Consider the following 21,406-nt stretch of genomic DNA (forward strand, 5'->3'; position numbering starts at 1 on the left):
ATTGGCTAGTTTGACAAAATTCTTATAAATGTTAAAAATGAACCTATTTCACTTAGCAATTCTAGCTCCACAAGTAGGCTTAATAAAGTTTGTTTTCCAAAGATTGTACTGTAGAAATGTTCGTTGCATCAATATTTTGACTTGTTATAGTGAAAAACTGAACAGAACCTAAATAGTGATTATAACTGACATTTCCTTGAGCATTTATTATGTCCCAGACACTTGTCTGAGCACTCCTCGTAACTTAATTCATTCAGACCTCACAAACAATCCTATGGGAGAGATACTATTACTATCTTCCTGATCTTACAGATAAGGGACTGAGCACAGAAATGTTAAGTAACCTGGTCATGCACCTAGTACATGGAAGAGGCAGGATTTAAGCCCAGCAGCATAAACCCCATTTATGCCCACATGTCCTGCCATGGATTCTTTGCTGGGATGAGCTGTATTAGCTCAGCTTCATGTGGCACGAGATGTGTGGGGCCCATGTGCACCCACAAGCTGCTGTGGCTGTGTCCTGGTACACACACAGCTGGGAGGAGCAGAATTACAGGTGTGGCCAGTGCCACAGGACAAAAGTTCACCATCTGGCCGAGGTGGAGAGGGCATTCAGGACTGCCCATGAGGCCTTAGGTTTTCCAGCCATGGTAGCTGCTGCCTCTTTTCTGAGGCTGCCATGTGTCTGAACCTTCCCTTCCCTTCCCCTCTTCTTAACATTCCTAGGACCAGGCAGTCATGTGGTCCAGGAAGCATGTTAGCAAAGGCAGGCCTCAGCCAGTGAGAGGGCATACCCACCTGACCAGCCCCAGGCCTTAAACAGCCTTCAGAGGTGCTGCCAGAAAACGGCCTTGTAGATCTACCTCGGGTCTTGCATCCAGCAGGGGAAGATTCAGTAAAAGTGACAGTAAAGTTTATTGGGAAGGGATAGCACTTTCAGCAGACTGAAGGTGGATTGTCTCTAGAGTGAGAGCAATGAAGTATGATTTTAAAGTTGAAATATTCACTAAAAAACTCTTAGCTATGGATCCTTTTGGATCCTAGGGTGGTTTTCTGAGTTTGGGTCATTGTCTTTTTAAGAGACATTGAGTAATCTCCTGGTTCCTGCTCTAATTGATGGAGAATTTCTGTTCGAAATTCCTAGCTTTTGCTCTGCCTAGCTCCTTGTTTGGGTCTTTGTTTTGTTAAAGTCACTTGTGAAAACCTCCCTGCCCAAACAGTTGTTTAAGATGTGGATTGCTCTTGGGTAGAAAGTGAATTAGGCTTTGGAGTATGGCTAACTAGAATTTTCTGTGATGACCTCTGGGCTCTGGCTACCTGATCTTAAACAGAGATTAGTGGGGATGGAAAGTTAAAGTGATTCCTTCCTGTGGCCACCATTTACCTGCTGCCTATCAGAGGAACCAGGGATGTACCTGTGCCCCAAGTATCTGGCTCTGCCTATCAGTGTCTGCCTGGGAGCATCAGCTCAGAGGCTGGGAGGCTTGAGGTACCCACCCAGCCTGCAAGAAGCAGCAGTAGCACCAAGGCATGCCCCAGAACCAGCCCCAACTCTCGAGTGGGCCTAAAAGCCCTACCTCTCATTACTGGCTGGCTCTCCAGCCCTGCCCCTCAGCATGGACTGGCACTCCAACCCTGCCACTCAGTGCAGGCCTGAAAAGCCTGGCCTAGTCAGCCTATGCAGTCTGCAGCTGCCCCGCACTTCAGGCTGGACAGCAGTTTGTTGCTGAAGACATAGTTAAATTCTCTAAATAAAAACAGTGCCATTTAAATAAGAATTGAACATTGGTCACCCATAAAGTACATTTGTAACAAAAACATATTATAATTTATTTAAAATCCATTTGCTATAAAGGCAAAATTAAAAGGCATTTATTCTATTAATAAGATATCATTTTTACACTAGAATACAAGTTTTAAATTAAAATTTTGCTATCATTGGTTTTGTTTTGCATTTTCGTTACAAAACTGACTATTCTCTGTTGATATTTTGCAAAGTACAACATAAACAGCATGTTTTTTAAAAATGCCCCATTACCTACAGAGAAAAAAATTAATCTTACTTACAGCCAAGAGTTTATGTGTGAGTATTTTGAATAGGCAATTTATTTGGTCTTTTCATTAGCATGCCTAACTCATATGGACATCTGTCTTTCAGGAGGAAATGTCTTTTATTCCTACAACAGATTGCTATTTTGCACCTGTATGTTGCATGTAACATGTCTTTGTGTTCCAGCTGAGAGACCCTTTGGAGAGACCATGTGGTCACAGGAAATGCTACCACCATGATAAATTTACCAGGTGTTCAGCGCCATCTTGCCACTCCCTAGGGATGGGTGATACCATCTTGCCATCCTCTAGGAAAATTAAAACTAACTTGTAGTTAAAATTCTCTAAATTAATATAGTTTTTATACATGTTGTTTTTGATACATTAATCTGTTAAGGATTGGACCAAGAATAAAGTATTTATGTCAGAGATCTGTTATAAACTACTCAAGAATCTAGTTGACTAATTTACTAAAGATAATGACAAAAATTGATTTGAGTGCACTCTGAATTATTGTGATTATTTTGTATGTCATTGTGTGCTTTCTGTGTATGTCTTAGTCTGTCTCCTATCTATGTACTCATGCCCACTAAATTTTTGCACTCACATGTGCACTTATATTCTTTGGCATGCTTAGATCAACACATCTGTGTGTGTGTGTGTGTGTGTGTGTGTGTGTGTGTGTGTAGATGTCTTTAAGATGGTTCTTAAGCTACTTTTATAAAGTTAATGTTCACAACTATCTAAAAAGTTCTAATGCCAACCAGGCCTAACTATCCTCTACCTTAGGTCAAAAGAAAATTTATGAACAATCTCAATCTGTTTCATTACATCATGAGTGTAATTTACATTTAATTCTCTTACAATTGGGTTCTAAATGTTATGCATCATTTACAGAGTTAAAAGTGTATACAGGTATAGTTCTTTTGTCTAAGGTGCATTCTATCTAACAAGGTCTTTGACATTTCTGCTCTTTATGACAAATGCTAAAGGTTCTGCCATTTAGGCCTGACATCTGTCTGTCAGATAGATTGGTTTATCTGACATCTGGTCATCTGATAAACATTGATTCATCTGACATTGGCTAGATAAACATTGTCTTCTATATATAATATGCAATTGAGCATCAAAACAGGTTATTTGAAATTACTGACACTGCCTTCCCCTAACCACTGGAAAATTTAGAGGTTTTGATTGTTGCTACTGTCTTGACAGTACTGACAACCACTAACTTGTTACTTTACCTAACCAAAATTCAAGGCTTAAACTGTGATTACCCTTGCTTACTTTAAGTTTTGTCATTACAGTTCTGATCCTTCAGGAGCATTTACAGACAAGCCCATGAAAAATGACTCTGACAAGTACTTACTATAACCAGAACAGACATCCTTAAGTATTGGGGTCATTTTGTATTTTCCTTATAAAAACTTTATAACTGTTGTCTACTGACACTTTACAGCAATTTATAGGTGTTTGTACATTCCCTATGGGACAGACAGTTAGATTTAATTAAGCCTAGCCTAATAGCTATTGTTTAATAAGTCTCTTTGTTGCTTAATTTGACCAAAAAGGTTGCTTTGGCACTGACTTTTGATCTGTTCAATATGTTACTCCCCCTCCTCTGTGGGACAAAATCTGACTTTCTGGGGGAAAAACTGTTCTGTTGGACAAAAACTGCGAAGTTGGCAGAATCTTCAGAGACAACTGTGCAGAGGAACAGTTTAAGAGGACGTGACCCCCAAGTGGCCAGCTTCCCCAATTTTTTCAAGAAACAAGTGGCATTGACCCACTTGAGACTGTTCAAATGGACTACACAAAAGGAGGGATTTCTCCAGATCCAGATGGAGTCAATTACGCCAGACCTCTAAAAATAACCAAAGCCGAGAGATTTTAAAAAGGACTCTTACACATGTGCTCTAACATTTAAGCCTTCTAGGCTTCTGGCAAAAGGCAAAGTCATGTCTTTGGCGAAGGCTTTGTATTTAAATAAAGTCAATGGTGTCTAACTTCTGCTTAGGATGCTGTGAGTCTTCTTTCTGTACAAAACTGACTTATTGATGTTTACTCTCTAATTGGACCATAAGTTAGACACCTGTGCCCCTAAGGTAGTCAGCCCTTAACTGCCTACTATAGTGACAGTCCAAAATAGAGGGCCATCGAATAGTTACAAATAGCTACAGATATAAACACCTATAGGCAAAGTAGCCATAAGACTCTCTGTCATTTTTCAAAATGAAACGTTAGATTTTTTTATCCTTCCTGCCACACCTGGCAGGGCCCCTTCTGATGCGCCTATCATTGTTAATTTTCAGGTTATGCCTTCTAAACCAGATCTGTCTCTTCCAGAATGAAAGCCTTTAGGATCCAAGTCATGAGGCAACAGAGCTGTTGATCTCTACAAATGAACAAGATCTCCATAAGGAATCTTAATTGTAATGGACAATAATTCAGACACCTTGTGCCCAAATGAGTCCCAAGGGAAAGAAATAAGAGAGACAATTTCCCCTTGTAGGTAGTGTCTGCTGCCCCTTGTTAGCTGGAAGCAGATACTGAAGATGGAGCACCCCCTTCAGTAGCCCCCAAAAGAATTTTTTGGCATATTGTCTCTCAGGGAGAAATTAAGGCAGGCTAAGGTAGGTTAAGTTCGGGACTCATAGCAAAAAATTACATCTTAGATTAGCCATGCTTTGGCTCAGGGACCACCCATACCCCTCTTCAGTCATTGATTATTGGATGGGAATCTCCTTGCTCTCCCCTTCCCATAGGTTATCAGAAGTTTTAAAAGCACCTGAAAGAGCAGAAATAAGCTCTCTTGGCTCCAGGCTTCCACCTGGGCCCACCATGTTCTTCTTTGTATTTCCTTTCCCTAATTTTTAATAAACTCCATTTATACCTACGTATCCTGCCATGGAATTTGGAAGTGTTCTCATCACAGACTGAACCAGCACCATTAACAGAGGGAAGAGGGAGAACAATGGAGGGGTAAAAATAACTAAGATATATTGTAAGCACATATATAAATATCACAATGTATTCCCCTGTACAACTATTATATGCTGATAAAATAATTTAAAAAATAAATTAATGTTACCCTAATTAGAAGACAATCCTAGAAGAAAATCAAGGTTCTTGTATATGAAATGTGTCCACTAGAGGGCACCACAATTCTAGTCAAACACACACTATACCAAAGGAGCTCCACTGGGGAAGAAAAGAAGGGCAGGGTTGCTGGATTTTGCAGGACATGGCCAAGTGGACCAGGAATGGGCACCTGACCTGAAGGAAGCCAGTCTCAACCTTCCTACCAAAAATCCCTGCCCATATAGAGACCATCAGGGTTCATCAGAGTACCCGTGTCCTGAATCTGAAATAAAAACAGGTTGAAATCTTCAGGTTGTTCATGGAGTAGGCAATAGGTGACGATCTACCAGGTAAGAGAATGATAATAATGGGTCCTTAATATGCCAAGGGTGTCAAAAAATTGAAATTATGGGGAGGTAGAAACTATGAATAAACAGAAGATAAAGGGAGGAAAAAGGTATGAAGGAAGGGAGGCCTGGGGACAGAAAGCAGAGAGCAGCAGCATATAGAAATGTGCAGCCACATTAATGGGGAACTCCTCCAAGGCCTGGTCCCACACCGCTTCTTACTCTAGGCACCATCACATGGATCCCTATCTTTCTTCCTTCCCGTGTGACTGTCTAGTAGCCTCTTTCTCCTTTTGCTGACTTAGAGCAGTCAAGTCTCTTCTGTTTAACTAGAACAGAAAGATAAAGTTGTTCCCAGTGTATTATGTTTAAAAAGCATACCCCTTAACAGCATCTCTTTATAATATAATATTTAAAGTATGATATAAAAAGTCTTAAAGGATATGCATTAAGGTATTACCAGTGGCTATACCTGAATGATGCTATTATTGGCATACTCTTTTCTTATTTTGGGATTATTTTTGAACAGCTATTCATTTTGGAAATAAGAACACATTGATTTTTAAGAGTTTTAAGTGCAATGTTCATTAAAAAGGATGAGAGAATTTTACAAACCAAAATCTTTTAAAGATAACAGCACAAAGTTGCTGAGTGTCTCTAGAAACATCCTGTGGTTCAGGTTGGGCCCCAGAGGACTTAAAAAGCAGAGGTGTCCTGGAGAGGACTTTCCCCAAGGAGTCCCTCTGAGCACAGGCAGTGGCGCCGGGGCCTCCAGGCAACTGGGAAACCCTTGGGAAGCTGACTGTAGCTGGAGCTGAGAGCAGAGTGCTCTCCAAGGGCACGAAAGTTTGAATGTATTTGTACCTGTGTACTAAAAAGACTACTTCATTTTTTTTAGACTTCTAAAAATTGTGAAGTATTTTATATTTTAAAAGATATAATTTATATGTAAGTTATGAAGCATAATAACAAAGCAGCATAAATAGCTTTATTACCTGAGCTTAAAAATAGAACACAATTAGTACTTTTGAGGTCTTCACATGTTTATCTCTGAACACACCATGCTCCTTCCCTTCCAGAAGTAACTGCATTTCTGAATTTTGTACTAACGCTTCCTTTATAGCTTTATATGTATGCATCCTTACTAATAGAAACAGCTGATGTCCTTCATGTGCTTGCTGTAGGTGGACACAATCTAAATCCTTTACATATGTTAGCTCTAATGCTCACAATGACCTGTGAGGTAGACTACTATTATCATCCTCATTCAGTAGATGAGGAAACAGGCACAGAGAAGTTAGGTGACTTGCTCAGTCATACTGCTCCTGGTGGTGGCAGACCGTGGTTTCAAACCCAGGAAGTCCAGTTTGAGCGTCTGTACCCTTAACCGTTACACTATCTGCCTCATCTAAGCCGCATCGTGCCATCGTGTTCATTTTTGCATTACATACAAATAGAAGCATGTTGTCTTACTTTTGTTTACGCAGACTTACACACTTAGGTATGGATTCTAATGCAAATGGTTTATTTGGAAAATGAGCCACAAAAACTGGTAAGGGAGTGGGGAACAGAGACAGAAAGGAAAAGGCAGCCAACTCAGGGCTGTTATCAAAGAAGTTACCACTGTGGGCAGCTGTGTCTTAATCACAGTGAGGTTCTGGGAGCCAGAGTAGAATACATGTCTTAGAGTCACCTGTCTGAGGAGTGAGGGGACTGAGGTGGCACATCTGGCCTGGTGAGTGCTTAGGGGCAGTAGGGTTCAGTAGAGAAACCCTTTTGAGGATTGGACTTTGAGCACATGATAAAAGCGAGAGCACACAGGGAGGGGTGAGGATAGGTAAGACACCTAAAAAATTAGCTAGCATTTGCTGCCCTCAATGCAGAGAAGCTAAAGCAGATACCTTAAAAGCAACTGGGACCAATAGGAAAAGGGGACCAGGAACTAGAGAAAAGGTGAGATCAAAAAGAATTAACCTAGAAGGTAACACCCACGCACAGGAAATCAATGTGAGTCAATGCCCTGTATAGCTATCCTTATCTCAACCAGCAAAAACCCTTGTTCCTTCCTATTATTGCCTATACTCTCTCTTCAACAAAATTAGAGATAAGGGCAAAATAGTTTCTGCCAGGTATTGAGGGGGTGGGGGAAAAGGGAGGGGGCTGAGTGGGTGATAAGGGAGGGGGTGGGGGCAGGGGGAGAAATGACCCAAGCCTGTATGCACATATGAATAATAAAACAATAAAAAAAAAAGAAACCCTTTTGATCACAGTTTCTGGCAGCTGGAGGTGGGACTGGTGGAAATGGTGAGGTCCAAGAAGACTGGACCCTAGTGTCTGCTGCGAACTCCATGGTATTTGTACCTTTTGGGTTGTTATTCTTACCATTATGGTTGTGGGAGTCGTCTATGCAGGTATATTGACAAATATAACCGGTTCATCCACTTTCATTGCTATATTACATTGTATCCATTCTTCTGTTAGTGGACATTTGAGCTATTTCCATCTTTTTGCTATCACAGACAAGGCTGCCTCAAACCTTCTCCCACAGTCTCTCTTGGTGCCTTTGTGCAAGAGTTTCTCCTACAGTTAGGATAGTCAAGGTAGTAGATGTTTGCATGTTCACCTTTACTGCATGATGAGTACAGTACAATAGAGTATGAGATTTCCTAACAGGTTATATCTTTGCTAAGCATGTTACTGTCAGGCATTTAATTTTTGCTAGTCTGGTAGGCATAAAATGAGAAACAGTGAAAATTTCTTGTCTTTTAGTGATACATACATACATATAATTTATTTTAATTGAAAAGTCACATGAAAAGCTGGATTATAGTTCAGTGGTAGGGCAGTTGTTTAGAATACATGAGACCCTGAATTCTATCCCCAATACTGAAAAAAAAAAGAAGAAGAAGAAAGTCACATGGGGTTAAGTTCAATATTTGTTTGTATTATTGTAATTTAATTATCTAATAATAAGGATTGGGGGCTCAGGTACAGATGCCCAACATCCCAATTATGCAGGAAGCAAAAGTAGGAAGATCATGGTCTAAAGCTAGCCTGAGCAAAAAGTTAGCGAGTCCCCATCTCAACTAACAAGCCAGGTATGGTGGTGTGCACCTGTCATCCCAACTACACAGGAGGCTTAAGCAGGAATTTCGCAGTCTCAAGACCCTATCTGAAAAATAACTAAGCAGGGAGGGCTGGAGGCATGGCTCTAGTGGTAAAGTGCTTGCCGAGCAAGTGTGAGGCTCTGAGTTCAAACCCCAGTTCTGAAAAAAAAAAAAGATTGGGTAGTAATACTTGGAGTTGTCACTGTAAATGAATGAAAGTGTTTTTGCTTCCATCACTTGCCAAAATGTTAAAGACGAATACAAGAGATTTTTCTAAAGTGTAAGCAAATGTAGCAACTTGACTTAGGTATTATGGCCTAAGGATGACATTGATGGATGTCACTGAAGCGCTGTCTATTTAAAATCCAGGGTCTTTGTTTTATAGGTAGCCACACACAGGTGATGGTTTTCTGCTCCGTACTCTTTTGAAGTGTTCCCTTAGAGCTCTTTCACTTTGGAACAAGTGAAAAGACCCTTTCACAGGAAAATCTTGGTCAAGGTTAGTAAGCTCAAAAAACTCTTAAAAACCCAAAAAAAAAAAAAAAAAAGATTAGTAAGCTCTTGCAACATCTGTAGTGCGGGACAAAGAACTTCCTAGTAGCAAAGTTGTGGAGTTCACAGAGCTGCTGTGACACATTACCACAAACTGTGTGTCTTCAAACAACAGACATTTATTTGCTCACAGTCCTGAAGGCCAGAAATCCAAATCAAAGTGTAGGGTTGGTGCCTTCTGCGTTCTGAGGAAGAATCCAGTCCACACCTCCCTCTTAGCTTTCGGGGTTTTAGGCAGCCCATGGTGTTCCATGGCTTGTAGCTACACTAGTCTACCCTCTGCCTTGGCTTCACATTGTTTCCTTCTGTTATAAGGGTACTAGTTACTGGCTTTAGAGTCTAGATCAATCCAGGATGCCTTATTTTGAGATTCTTAAGTATGCCTGCAAAGACCCTTCTTTCCAAATAAGTTCACTGTTTGTGAGCTCAAGTTGCTATACCAAATAATATAGGCTAAGTGGCTTAATATTTATTTTTCATAGTCCTGGAGGGTGGAAGTTCAAGGTCAGGGTGCTAACATGGATGGGTTCTAACAAGGTCTTCTTCCTTGTTTGCGGACAGCTTCCTTCCTGCTGTATCCTCACATAGTGAAGAGAAAGATCATTTTTTGTCTGTTTTTTATCAGGATACATTCATGAAGGCTCTATTCTCGTGACCCAATTACCTCCTAATGGCCTCATCTTCAAATATCACCACATTGGGGAGTGATATAAATTTTGGGATCATATCAATATTCAATCCACATAAGTTGACAAATATTCTCTGATGGACCAAACTTTAGTCAGGGCACTCAACTTTCTAGGCCTATCTGTGTACTTCCTTATAAAATCCAGTTTTATCAATGAACTCTTCTTAGTTTAGTGAGAACCCCTCCCTTGGACATCTTCTAAACATCCTTGATACTTGATTGGGGTTTCTCATCCTCCACTATGCTCCAGATTATGTCTTTAGGAAAAATCTTGCTGGGTTGATTTAGCTAGAATCCTCTTTATTCCTGATATTACCACTTAGACATTTTCTAATAACTGAGCTCCACGCTGACCATTGGCTATGAATTTGCACGTACTATATTCGGAGTTGAGCCCAGTCTCTCTACTATACTGCAAAATCCCATTATAGTAGTCCCTATGCCTGTCTTGATTGTCCTGAATGAAATTTTCCTTATTGTGCTTTCCACAAGTCTTTGAATAATTTTTTCTTTAATACAGCCACAATCACAGATTTGGGATGGGCATGTTTTTTGGGAGGCCACAGTTCAGCCTGCAAAAGAAGGCACCAGAAGACCTGTTGGGCGAAGATGTTAACTGCATTAAATATTCAGAGTCTGTTCATCTCTTTCAGGGGGCGAGGTGGGAAATCAGCATCCTGGGTGGGATAGAGGAGATTTCTTCCTATATTCTGAGAGTTAATACCTTTTCCTTAAACAGAAGCTCAGGAACAGATGTCTGTCCTCACGGCAGGGATTAGTAGGAGCCCAGCCAAAGGGGAGTGGTGCTAATATTTTCACTGTGGAGACCACAAAGGACTTTAAGAAAAAAAAAAAATGTGAGCTACTGGGTGAACAGATTACAAAAGGTTTTCTTTATGGTAGTTGTTATTTATTTAATTTTTCCTCAATCTAGATTCTTTCTTAAAATAAAAATTAAAGGCCTCTCAAAAGTTCTTCTTTGGAAGGAGAAACAAAAAACTGTACCTAAACCTGCCTGATCTGTAATGTTTTATGTCTTTTATGTAAAAAAGTCAGAAGTAATGATGACAAGTGTTAACATTTTCATGCTCGTTTTCTTTATTTTTCTGAATTTTTACCTTTGAAAAGTTCATTTGAGATCTTGACCATGATTAGGAAGAGTCAGCATAGTTAAGCAATGCTATTTACTTCTAGATATTTATTTTTTGCTATGAACCTTTTAAGTTCAACAGGCTGTTTTAAGCAACAACTTGTATGCCCGTCCAGTTTTTTAAAAAATTATTCTAAGACAAGACATGTGGTTACCCCATTATTACGTCTATTTAGAGAACAACTTAGTGTGGGAAGGTTGCCTGCAGCTAGGCTGTCAGGTTTGGGGTTCTGTGTGTGCTGTGTTTGTGCCTTGCTCTGCTTAAGTACTAAAAATATCAGATTATCACAGAGAAAATGCCTTTGTGAAAAAGGCTGTAAGCCCCTTCAACACACACACACACACACACACACACACACACACACACACACACAACCAGGTTAAGAATATCAGTATATAAAAAGCCACTAGCAGTACACTGCATCTGTGAATTATATGTTCATTTGCCTTGTGCTTTTTTTCTTTAACTTTAGGCCTTCCTCTCTAATGACAAAAGAGTCACATGATTTTAGTGTCAATGAGCTTTAAAAAAGCTACCTATTCCATTATGTTCATTTTACAGTGAAGAAGGTAAAGGAATAAATGAAAAATATGAAAATGGTCAGGGTCTTGTATACACATCTCCTAGAACTCTGTTTGAATTTTAAATAATGTACTCCAAATCAGGAATCTTGCATGAAATAAAAGCAAAATAGTAACTGGTGTCATTCCCAGGGTTTGTTTTTCTTGAGACAGGGTCTCACTATGTAGTTCAGGCTGGTCTTCAACTCACATCTTCCTGCCCTCACTTCCCCAGTGCTGGGATTACAGGTGTGGTTATTGACACGTGTTACCACTCCTGAAACCATTATTTTTTTCCTAAGACTGTCTTAAGAAATACAGTTCAAAACCTGAAAAATTATTTACCTTGCCTTTGAATCTTTAATCAGTTAAAAACAAAATGCAGGGCTCAAGTGGTAGAGTGCCTGCCCAGCAGTGTGAAGCCCTGAATCTGAATTCAAACCCCAGAACTGCTAGAAAAAAACCCAAACAAACAAAAAACCCAAGCAAACCAGCAAATAAAATGCACAGACAACACACACACACACACACACCCCAGAAATTTTGTAGGAACTTCTATGAACTGTGTTTCTGCTCAAGAATCTATTTGGTTATACGTAAGAGAACTGGCTTAAATGAACAGTTTTAAAATCTAATTTCTCTGTGCAAAGTTTGCACCTTTAAATAGAGAAGAATATTCCAACACTTTATGATAAGCCAGGACTGCAAATAGTAGCTCATTCCAGTGAGTAGCATATGGAAATAAAAACCCATCCTCACCTACTGTGTTTCATTTAATTCCCACAAAACTCTGTGACAGAGGGTTTTTTCCTTGTCTATTAGCAGTCCTAAGAAAGACTCTCTGAGAAGTGCTCAAGGTCGTAGTTCTTACTATTCAACTGTCTTAGAGTAAGATAGGGAGCTCCAAATAGTCTGTATTAATAGTATGGCAGTTAACAGTGCTAATTTCTTGTTTTATTAAATGTCTGATAGTTTTCTAAGATCTTAATGCCAGTGGACCCTAGGGCAAGAGTATGGCATAACACTTGGTACTACTTACTTAACTTTTCTGTTAAAGTTTTTTAAAACTTTGTCCTTTTATTTTTCTCACAGTGTGTTAGCACTTTAGATTTGTCAGGGTAGATCCTTACCTTTCCTCTTACAAGTGAGGAAATTGGTACCCAAACTGACTTTCCAAGCTCAGACCAGACTAGAGTCTCCCAATTACCAAGGGGTCAGGGCAGAGTACCTGCCTAGCACGTGCAAGACTCTGAATTTGATCACCAGCACTGACAAAACAAGAATCATTGAGCTGGTTTTTCGACAACACCTGCCTGATTTGCAAAGGCTGTATAGAAATTTCATCTCTGTTCATATTTAATCGGGAGGCCTACAGATCCTACCTGCATTTAGGAGTGCATACGATGGCTGTGTGTGATTTGTTGTGATGTCTGAATCCACTGCATCTGTGAGTCAATTCTTTTATCCCCTGACTGTCCAGGCCACACGCATCCCCAGCAGTGACTTCCATCTGATGTCTGGGTTATTGGAAGATACTTTCTCACTCATTCTAATTTTGTGCCTTCTTGTTGGCCCCACAGTCTCCCCTTCCTTCCTCATTCATTTTTTCCCCTTGCCTTTTTTTTTTTTGGTCCCCTGAAGTTCTCTGAGTGAGGCTGTGACGATTGTACCTGGGCAGAAGTTGAGATGTGCTATTCTCTGCTTCCTGCCCTGGTCAGCAGGACTCTGGCCCACTGAGCAGTTATACTGCCTTCTCATTCTGGAGTGCTGAGAGCCCACTTCTTTTTGGTTGTGCTCTGAGTGGGATCCTTTCTTATCCAGTTGCTTGATACAGTTCTGTATACCCATCAAAATTGCATGAGGATAATTACTGTACTCCCATAACAACCACCTTCATGACAGACAGGTATTTGATTCTGATTTCTTTTTCTCTTCCTGGATTGACTTTGAAAGCTGATTCTCTCCTTGGCATCTCTTCTCTTTAGTTTTGGATTCTGAGTGCTCTTGCCCTTGGCTATCCATAGATAAGATCATATGATGCCACTATTGCTACTGAGCTTATAATAAGGAAAGAGTTTACAGGAGCACAAATGCATCACTGCCAGTTTTCCTATTCTCTCACAAAGATATGCCTTCAAAACCCATCCAGGAGAAGAGAGGAAGACTAATAATATTTAAAAATTCCATATTTTTCATGTTCTCTTTCAGATTGGGTTCATATATAAAAGAAATAACACTTTTTTTCTCTGCTCACTGTACTCCCAGCTTCGGATACTAACTAAAGAGGAAAAACAAACCTTTCCTTTCCTCAGTACTGCACTTCTGACACTATGTACCTGCAGTCAGTGTAGACCTGACTTGTTAGCTCAGTTTCATTCAAATGCTCCCTCTTGAGATGCCAACTGAAAGAAATGGGCCCTTGGGGTACTTAGACTTCTGTCTGGCTTGGCTACATATTGAAATTTGCTACAATCCCTCCCTCAGGTTTGCTCATTTCTTATGATGGTCCACAGAACCCAGTAAACACGTTTTCTGGTTTATTATAAAGATATGATAAAGGATCAGATGAATAGCCAGATGAAGAGGTGCATAGGGTGAAGTCTGGTAAGGTCCTGAGTTCAGAAGCTTTTTCTGTCCCCATAGAGTTGGGGCATGCAACCACCCTGTGGGCACATGGATGGATTCAATGCAGAAGTTCTCTGAATCCTATCTGTTAGGGGTTTTTAGTGAGATTTCATCATGTAGTATAATCAAATAATTCACTTTCCTGTCCGTCTCCTTCCCTGGGAGATGGGGTGAGTGGGCTGAACGTTCCAGGCTTCTAATCATAGCTTGGCCATTCTGATGACCAGCCCACTTCCCAAAGCTGTCTACAAGCTCACTAGAAGTTCTGAGAGGTTTAGAAGTTCTGTACCATGAACTAAGAGTGTCCACAATATTGATGGACAACTTACCCAATTGTATTACATACATTCTACTTTCTATTTACTTTTTCCTTTTAATACTAAATCAAATTGTCATATGCTCATTTTAGTAGATACACACATCATATGCACAATTTATAGTATTAACTACATGTCAGGTGTTTAAAATACATCATTTTAATTTTTTTCATAAAAATAGTTGGCTTGGGGATGTAGCACAGTAGTAGAGCGTTGGCCTAACATGCACCAGGGCCTGGGTTCAATCTCCAGCACTGCAAAAAAAAAAAAAAAAAGGAAAATAAAGTAAAAATACAGGTTCATAGGGTTAAGCAACTGAGGGGAAAAGCCAGGATCCAAAGTCTGTGCTCAAGTCTGTGTTATTGACTTGCCAGAGGATGGAGCTGAAGCTGAGTAGAACTCCAGGTTTACTTAGTGGTGCTGTATTTTGCTGCACACCAGAATCATCTGGGGAGTTTTAAAAAATACTGTGGCCTGAGTATTATCACCAGGGATTCTGACTGCCTGGGTCTGGGATGTGGCCAGACCCAAGCTATTCAATAACTCCCCAAGGATTTTTAACTCCATCCAAAATTGAGAGTCACTGACCCCTACCAAGACAGCTCTAGTGTACAGACAGACAGTTAAGTCTCACCTGAAATGAACAGGGTTATTTATGTTAACTTTAAAAATAGCTTTTAAATTGTTCATCTCTTGCTAAATTGTGGGAGTCAGTGTACATAGGTGTGGGAAAGTAGTATAGAGCTATTAATTGAAGACACAGATGTGGATAATTAGCCCTTGCAAAGTGAGATAAGAAAAAGACCAAGACCAGGACCCTGAGGGATAATGTGAGAGAGCTGTGCAGAGGAAAAGAAGAGCTATAATAAAGTCTATTTGTAGGGGTTTTAACTCGAGGTGCTCCCAAGAGGCCATAGAGGAGAAGACCTGAAAATGTCCCTGCATTCTGCAGTAAGTCCTCACTGGAAACTTCCTGGGAGAATACTCACAGAAAAGTGTGTGTAGACTGGATTTCCATGAGCCAAGGCAAATGTGGGAGGCCAGGAAGTAGATGTAATCTGTATGTCTATATAGACCTTTTTAAAGAATCTTGACATAAAAATGTTTTTAGCTGTAGGCATGGGAATACTCAAATAAAAGTAATAATTTGAGTATAAAAATAATTATGTAATAGAGGCTCTCCCACTCTACACACCTACACACACACACACACACACACACACACACACACACACACATCCCAAGAAGCCAGAGGCAGGCGGTGACAAGCTTAGGCTCTGGTTGACTTCTGGGAGGCTCTTGGCTATCCCTATGGTCATAAGATGTTCGAAACATCTTCCAAATATCACGTCTTCACATCTAAAGGGATTGTTCTTATATGCCTTTCTCTTTTCATCAGAGAGGAAATCTTCCTTACACATCCCCAGCAGAGTTGCTCTAACACTCATACCACTCTGAGTTGGCCTAAACACTCATACCTCTTCCCTCAGCTGCAAGGGAGTCTCTGGAAGTGGACATCTGTTTTTTTGTTTGTTTTTTATGCTGGGAGTTAGGCTCTGTTTTCGAGGAAGAAGGGGGGAAAAATGGCTTTCTATGTAAATCAAGAGTTCCACAGAGGATGTTGAGAGTGTGGTAACCAGAGAGAGACCTGAGAGTTTTTGCTTGTTTCTTTCTACATAGTTGAAACTGAGCATGTTTAAATACTTTTCACGGAAAAAAATCTAGTTGGCAGAGTGAGACCTCTGTGACTATGGGATGCCATGGGATGTAAAATATGAGAGATGGATAGGCTTGTCTTTCATACAAATTGGAGAGAAGGAGTAATGGGAGAGGGTGGATATAGGGGGATGTATAGGTTTTGGGGACTGAGGGAATTCCCATCTGATAGCTTCTGATTCTTCCCTGTTAAGTAGGTGGCTGAGACTAAAGAAGGAGTAAAGATCAGAAGCCTGAAGAAAGGAGACAAACAAGAGAATTGCTCAGGTAACACAGAATTTCCAGATAGTTTTAAGGACAAATTGAGGTTGACTGTCCTCAGTTTAAGATAATTCCAATCAGGAGCACTTATGATCACCCTCCACCCCCCCCCCCGCCCCCACCTAATGCTGGGGAGTCAGACAGATTATTACCACAGGGGACTTTCCACACAGGTGTAATGATATATAGGGCAAAGGAAATGAAGATATTGTCAAAAGAGCAATAGCAGTAATACAACACAGAATCTAAACTAGAAGGAAGTGAAAATGGAGTAGATCCACCAGTAAAAAGTCAAAAGACCAATGGATCAGAGATACTGCAGTGACCAGAGGATTGACATATTGACATGAGTGAGAATGCTGGAAGGACTAGTGTTAAGGCTTACCAAATGGTTTGCCTGAACTGATTGCAGGTATGGTAAAATTTTAGGTGTTACAAAGTTCAGAATGTACAATGGGAATGAGTAGTTGAAAAAAGAATGAAGAAGGTCAAGAATTGAGAAGACATGAGGGTCAACTGTATGACTGTATCCAATTTTTAAAAATAAAAGTGTATGAAATAAGTGCTTTGTAAACTTCAATGTATGTCTGACTCCTCCAGGGGGGCATTAAAATGCAGATTGCTGTTCAGTAGATCTGAGGTGAGGCTTGTAATTCTGCATGTCTAACAAGTTACCAGGCAGTTCAATGCTGCTGGTGTGGAGTCCCGCAGTCAAAGTGGCACTGCTATCCTATCTTGACTATTGTGCTTTTGAACAATCCTCTATCACTGTGCTGAAAGGGGCAGACCTGGTCCTTCCTGTTGGCTGGTTGGAGGTGTAGAGTCTCATTCAACTAGGAATCAAGCCATAATCTGGGCTGAGTCAATCAAAATTCCTAATGGGAGGGGTTAAAGGCGTTAATCAGTGGTAGAGCACTTGCTTACCATGCATGAGGCCCTGGTTCAATTCCCAGCACCATAAACAAAACAAAAAGTTCCTCAAGACAATCTGAATGGAAAAACAGATTACGCCTACCAAGCAGTGGTGGGCCCTGGAACTGAAAGTCAATTTTTCCTGAGTTTAGCACCAAAACAAGGTACAGCCACATGCAAGTAGAAGTTTGGGAGGAGTAGTAATCATAGGGAAGCTAGATTTTAAAGGAGAAAAAAATGAAAGCAGTGACACAGAAAACTGAGGACACAGAGAAGAAGCCACACTAGAGTGAGGTCATTAACTCTGACTCAATCTGTCTTCTCAAATACAGCCTCCATGTGGATCTGGCCTTTGTGGCCTAGCTTCTTGACTCTTCTCTTCTTGGCTAATTCATATTCTTCTTTCAGGGCTTGATTTAGAATTCTTCCTTAAGGGAACTTTCCCTGCTACTGGAAATACCCTCCATTGCACCCATACTGTCCAGTTCACAGTACTAGTCACTATTTATGACAATCACCATTTTGATACTATTTGCTAGTGTCTTACATATTCATCATCAAATATGTTTTAGAAATAGCTGGAGTTAGACATTATAGCTCCATTTATTATTATCATCTTCACTTTTTACATATGAAGGAGCTCAAGAGGTTAGACAACTTGCTCATGATCACATAGCTTGTAGGTGATGGCCTCGGGGTTTGAGGCCAGGTATGATATGAAGGTTGTGTCTTTCAGCAGTATCTTCTCCTCTCTCTAGATTGTGATTAAGTACCTTTACCTTTAACTCCAGCTTCAAGACTATGTCCATGCCTGAATCACGATCTGGTGTCGATCACAGCCCAAGAGACTCAATTCCAAACACTATAATCCCAAATGATCAAAATCCTTAAAATCTATCATTCCTAAAATCACAATCTCAAAAGATTAAAATCCAGAATACTGAAATCCGGAAGCTGAAATCTTGAAAGCTGCAAATCTCAAGGAAAAAAAGAGGTAGAGAGTTGAACTCAGGGGAAGGGGCTGGCCATGCATCAGCATTCCTATCAGCTGATGAGATTCTAGGAGCTTTTATTCTATTTTTTATTTTTGTGGTACTGGGACTGAAGCCAGGGCCTTGCACATGCTAAGTGGTCTACCATGGTAGCTATGCCCCCAGCCTTTTTGTTTTTATTTTGTTTTGCAGGCAGGGCCTTGCATAATTGGGCCTTGATCTCTCTCTCCTCCTGCCTGTGCCTCCAGAGTAGCTGAGATTGCAGCTGTGGGCCACCATGCCTCCTGGTTTCAAGAAGTTTTTGTTTGTTTTGCAGTACTAGAATTTGAATTCAGGGCCTTGCATTTGTTAGGCAGGTGCTTTACCACTTGAGCCACAACCCCAGTTCTTTATGATTTTAGTCATTTTTCAAGTAAGGTTGTATCTTCCTCCCCCGCCCCAGGTGGGCCTGGATGACAGTACTCTTACTTATGCCTCCTGCATACCTGAGATGACAGGTGTGCCCCACCATACTCAACACTTTTCCTGGGCTGGTCTTGAACCATAATCCTCCCAATATTTGTCTCCTGAGAAGCTGGGATTACAGGCAGGAGCCATCTTTCCTTGTCCAAGGAGCTTTTATTGTTATGATTACTATTATTATAATTTTGTAGAGAAAGTGGTAGTAAAGTTTATTAGGAAAGCAGTACACTTTCAATAGACCGAAACTGGGTAATCCCTACAGAGAGAATGAAAATGACCCCCAAGGAGTTTTTAATGAATTAAGGTAGCATTTGCCTGAAGAAGCCAGTGAAGTTATGGAGTGGTTCAAAATTAATCATGTGCACAGTAGGATAAGAAGACATTAATGCAACGGCGTTGCTAGTCAATCACCAGAGCTATTTCTGCTGAATTTGTGGCATGTACATGGATGCAGATAGAATGGATTCTCCATACCCAAAACAACCAGAGGCGTGGGCACTGAGGAGGTGATAATATAATAGGGAGTACTCATGTTGATGTGCATTGAGTCATAGAAGACTTTCAAAAATGAGCACTGTCACATAAAAAAATGAATGTGAACATATTCTTTGAAGACAGCCATGCCATTAAAGAAAAAAAGAGGCAGTTATGGTGGCAAATGCCAGTAATCAATGAGAACGGAACATCAAGAGTTTGAGACCAGATGGGTACGGTGCCCTATGCCTGTAATCCTAGCTACTCAAGAGGCAGAAGTCAGGAGGATCACAGTTCAAAGCCAGCCGGGGCAAATAGTTTGTGAGACTCTATAGCAAAAAAAAAAAAACCATCACAAAAAAGGGTTGGCCAACTGGCTCAAAGTATAGGCCTTGAGTTCAAGCCCCAGTACCACAAAAAAAAAAAAAAAAAGAGAGATTGTGAGACCAGCATGGGCAACACTTTTGCTCGGGCTGTGGTTCAAGTGGTAGAGTTAGAGCCCCTGCCTAGCAAGCGTGAAGCCCTGAGTTCAAACCCTAGTACCACCGCCCCCAAAACAGCAAACAAAACAGCTACTCCTCAGGAGAGAAGGCTTTAAAATAGTTAATGATTGTGAAAGTCCGCCAGTGTTTATGGATTGCCTCCATGCAACTGCCCATAATCTATCCCTGTATCACTATTTTTTCATATGTTGAGTTTTCTTCTTAGTTTAATTTTCCTCATTATTTGAAGTTGTCAGCATTACTTTTCACAATTTGGTATGTTCTATGTTCCATCTTCACATCATTGTCAATACTGGAGGTAAAGACTTTCAGAGAGTTCTAATTCATTTTTATAGGTTTAACTCCTCAAAAGTGTATTATTACAGTGTTAACTCTGTGTACAAGCATTGTGCATGCATGTTAAAACATTGAAACTTTTTCAATAAATGAAGACATGTCTTTTTTGAACATCTGCACTTGTGAAGGATAAAATTCTCGAGATTACATTCATTTTTAGTGGTGATCCAATATGTGTTCGATTCATCTTGTCAAAAGACTTAAATCGTCAGTCATGGTATTTCAGACAACCACAGTTATAAAGCTGGATGCACACAGTTGCCAGCCATAATGATTTTGCTTTTTGATCTATAGCTGCTCATAACTGGCATATCCATGGGACTGCCATTAGCATATGCATGCTGTTAGTATATTCAGAGTGTTTATACTTCCAAAAATATGTATGTTATTATTGTCTATTTTATTATGAAAAGTTGTCTGTGAAGCGTTCTACTATGTTTTGTGTTTTTCAAATAAGTCCTCTTTGTAAAGATTTTCAAATTTTTTTCCAGGATTATATTTTCATCTTTCAGGGTTTTAAGCTTCAGTTGATCTTGCCATATTTCAGTTTTTGGTATTATAGTGTTCAAGGTTGTCTTTTGAAATTGTCCAAACCTGCTGTGATGATTGTATTGTTCTGATAGTTGCCTGGTACACAGCAGATTCTCAAGATTTTTATTGTTGTTGTTTCTTGATTTGTTTTTGAGAGTGAGTCTTGCTATACAGGCCAGGCTGGCCTCTAGCTTGCTGTCCTCCTGCCTCCACCTTCCAAGTGCTGGAATTACAGGCATTCACAATCATGCCAGGCCTCAAAAGTGTTTTGCTGAATGTGGCTAAATGTAAACATACAAAGTTATTTGTAGGATCAATTAACCTCTTAATAGACCAGGTGCGGTATTGTGCAGTACTGCTGTTGTTAACAAAAAAAGTCCTGAGCAAACAGGTCATTTGTAAATGCACATAACTGGTAGATCAGGTATTCATGAACCTTATTCTACTCAGTGTTGCAAATTCCATGCGGTTCTTGTCCTAAACTGTTGAGTGATCACCAGAATCATGGCTGGGAATTTAAGCATTGTGTGGTTCCAACCCACACTCCAACCCAGCACAAAGACATTTTCAGAGTTCTGTTCAATCTGGGCAATGTATAGTGTCCACAGAATCCAGTGCATCTGTGCTTGTTTCTGACTTAAGTGCCTCCAAATGTAGAGTGAAGCTATGCTACCTTTAATGACCTGCCCACCTCCAGTTCTCTATGGCCTAAAACCCTTGGAAGAGGCCGACAAAGTGAAAC

This window comes from Castor canadensis, chromosome 2, assembly GCF_047511655.1.
Source record: "Castor canadensis chromosome 2, mCasCan1.hap1v2, whole genome shotgun sequence".
Taxonomy (NCBI): Eukaryota; Metazoa; Chordata; class Mammalia; order Rodentia; family Castoridae; genus Castor; species Castor canadensis.